Consider the following 3,615-nt stretch of genomic DNA (forward strand, 5'->3'; position numbering starts at 1 on the left):
TATGCTGATCCATTTCTTTCATGAGTAAAACAGAAAAGATGTTTTAAAGACTTGTGAAGACACTCAGAAGAGCAACTTCTATAAGGTTTATAAAAACTTCTATAAGGTGATCTGTTTGGAAAATCCTTTTCTTGTAATGGGGTCTCTACTCTAAACACGTTCATTTTCAAAGCTGGCATTTTAAAAGTTGACTTGCAGCTACACAAAATGGGAGTGAAGGCGAAGGAAGTAAAATCTCTGTCCTTGCAGGGGGTGAGGACTGTTGCTTTATACTGGTAACAAAAAGCCTTTTGAATTGTCTCCAACCTCAAACAAAATAGTCACCTCTGACTCAGGTTCAACTTTGACTGAAATTGTTCTAGGCTGGTTCCACTACAAACCAAGAAAGATTCAGCATGCCCTCAAAAACAGTTCTGGTTCATGTTACAGTGCACCGGCTCTGTCATGGAGCTGGTGGGGGCTGTGGGGATCAGGAGCCATGTGCCCACCAGAAGTTCTAGCATGCCCCATGTGAGTGTGCGAGGCATTCTGGAGAAACCCCCAAGGTTGGGAGGCTGGCTACAGCCTCCCGGTTGGTCTACTCATGTGCTGCTGCATACCGCGACGGCATACAAGCAAAAAATGAGGTTAACGGAGTGCTTGCTCCGTTAACCTCATTTAAGGGGAGGGGGAATTAGGCAGGCTAGCCACCTTGGAACCACCGGGCTTGCTCTCTACTGATTGTGGGAATAGCTTCTTAGACTGGCACTACAGTCAATCATCCAATCTATTGCCATATTATGGTTTGTGTGCCATCCTCTTCTTTGTCTCCAGAGAAGTCCCTTATTTCAATCCCAGGCAGCCTGAGTTTGGATCTAGAGTGGCTGACTTCTTCTCTCCACCTATTGATCCCAATTAGAAAGGGACATGAACACTCAGATGTGGGCCTTCTGAGGGGTCGGGGCAGCTCATGCTTTACAACCAGAAAGAATAGTTCTTAGCTTAGCTATTCCCTTCCCCCATCTATAATCATTCACCAAGCAAAGTTAACTATTTTCTTACTACCCCATAACCCAAGCCTACTTGAGCTGCTGACAATTACACATCATTCCACCTTTACCCCGCCTCCAGAAATTGCTTTAACAGTACTTGGAACTCTGACATACACTTGCAGCATTCTGCCTGAACCTGGGGTGTGTGTGTGTGGGGGTTGTTTGTTAAGCTTCCCCACTGCACCCATTCCTGTCTGGAGCTAAATAAAGGTACAGGGATTTAATCAAATAGAGAGGCTCTTCTCATGACCAGCCTAACCCAGATGGGACAGCCCATGTTTATTGCACCATTGTAGATCTGTGCCTGCATTTTAGATCTGGAGCTATCTCTAAGGACAGGTCTACCATCCACAGCCTGAGAGAAAGATATCAGTTGTATGTACTACTTTAGATCAGGGATTCTCAATGTTGGGTTCCCAGATGTTATTGGATTTCAACTCCCATAATCCCCAGCCAAAGGCCCCTGGGGCTGGGGATTATGGGAGTTGAAGTCCAATACCATCTGGGGACCCAACGTTGAGAATCCCTGCTTTAGATCACTGATACATTTGGAGCAGTTGTAGGTGGGAGCTATAGGTGGCAAGTGATTTATGTTGCTTTTTCTGCCTGGTATATTGTCTAGTAGGGATGTGCACAAATATATTCGGCACTGGCGGGGGTAGTACTTTAAGGGTGGGGGAGGGTGTACTTACTCCTCCTGCTGCATTTTCCCTGCCGGTGTTCTGTTATCTTTAAGCCCCTCGGGGCAGCAGCGTTCTTCCCTGCTGCCCCGTTTCCCCCGTCGGCCGGAAGTGGCCATAAATAGCGAGCACGTGTGCGCCCATCGTGTGTACGCATGCAACGGGTGCACGTGCACTCACTACTTCTGGCCACTTTTGGCCAACCGGGGGAAACGGGGCGGCAGGGAGAAACACTGCCACCTCGAGGGGCTTAAAGATAACAGAGCACCAGCGGGGAAAATGCGGCGGGAGGGGTGAGTACACCCTCCCCTGCCCTTAAAGTACTACCCCTGCCGGCACCGAACCCCCCGCCCCCCAGCACTGAAACCTTTTGGAGGCCTTTATAATGGCCTCCGAAACATTTTGGGCACATGCCTATTGTGTAGTAGGCAATTCCTGGGTGCTATTTTTTAAAAAGAAACAGTAGCTTGCATCTTAAAGCATCAGGTGTTTCTCCTGCCTGCTGCTTCCTGAACCCTGAAGAGGACAGACCAGAGCAGATCACCTAATATGTGTATTTCAAAACTAAACACATGTGACTCAACCTCCTTGGGGGCAGCACATGTACCATGTTTTGTTTGTTTAGTTGTATGCCTATTTGAACCAATCACCTGGATACCCAGGCAGAGTATCTGTCAGAAGAAGTCTGTTCCAGTTCAGATTCAACAGATTCTCCCCCCCACCCCGGCCACATTCACATAATGGTTCAGGTTCTGTATGCCTCTGGGTAATTCTTGTGGATCTGGCTCTCAATAACATTAGTGCTGAGGAGAAGAGCCTCCAGGGGTTCTTGGTGTGCTAGCCAAATGGCACCAACAGCTGGATTCTCAGCCTGTGCTTGAGCTTCATTCCCACTGTGTATGAGGCTTCAGAAGAAGCAAATAGCTCAGATAGCATCCTTGAAGGAAGAATTCTGGCCAAAGCAGCAGTTCTGAGCACTCTCACGAGGAAGCAACTCCCTCGGAAGTCTAGGAGGTCCAAAGGAATGTGGGGGTGGTTTAGACAGGAGAAGGCCGGAGGGAGGATTTTTGAGAGAATGGGCAGAAAAACATGCCCCGGAGCTGTAGGACTGATGATAGCTGAAGCATATGGAATGTAAATAACCTGCGAAATCTTTGACTTCAGGCTTCCAGTAGACTAGGAATACAGTGCATTCCTTAAATGAAAGAGACTGAAGGTGTTGCTAAACCTTTCTTCACTTCTTTGCATGCTTTGTACCTTTATTGTACAGTTGAAAAACTGGATGGAACTCTGAACCCTTTTAACTAACATCTAGCCATAATGCAATATACTAAAAGCATTTGTGGTGTTAACTAGAAAAATCACCCTTTTTGGAAGGTAGATATCTCTGATCCAAACCCCATCTGATAAAACCTGAAATGCTACCTTCCCAAGCCAAGTGGCTGTGTCTTGACTCTTAAGTCACCTATTCCTTTTCAGCCTCCTGCCAGATCCCCACTGAAATACAGGTGGGCCTTGTTATCTGTGGGGGTTCCATTCTTGCCTATAGGTGTGAATATGGAACCACAAATAACAAAACCTTAGCCCTATGGGAATCAAGGAATTAGGTCCCTCCACACACAGGCTAAAAAAGCAGGGAGGAGGCCGAAATAAGAGAAATGAAGTACTGTACCTTGCTATCCAGGTCTCCAGCAATGCCTTCAAATCCCCAACTTCCCTGATTTTTTACAAAATATCATGAGGACTTTAAAAGAAAAATGGCTCTGCACTGTAAAATGGCAGTTAGAAATGACATTGTGAGTCATTTCTGGCCACTCAAGACTGTGAATAGGCAATTTTTTCCTATTTTTAAGACTGTGGATAAAGAAACTGGGTCTCTAAGACTCATCTGCAGATATGTGAAA

The sequence above is a fragment of the Hemicordylus capensis genome, chromosome 3, assembly GCF_027244095.1.
Source record: "Hemicordylus capensis ecotype Gifberg chromosome 3, rHemCap1.1.pri, whole genome shotgun sequence".
NCBI lineage: Eukaryota > Metazoa > Chordata > Lepidosauria > Squamata > Cordylidae > Hemicordylus > Hemicordylus capensis.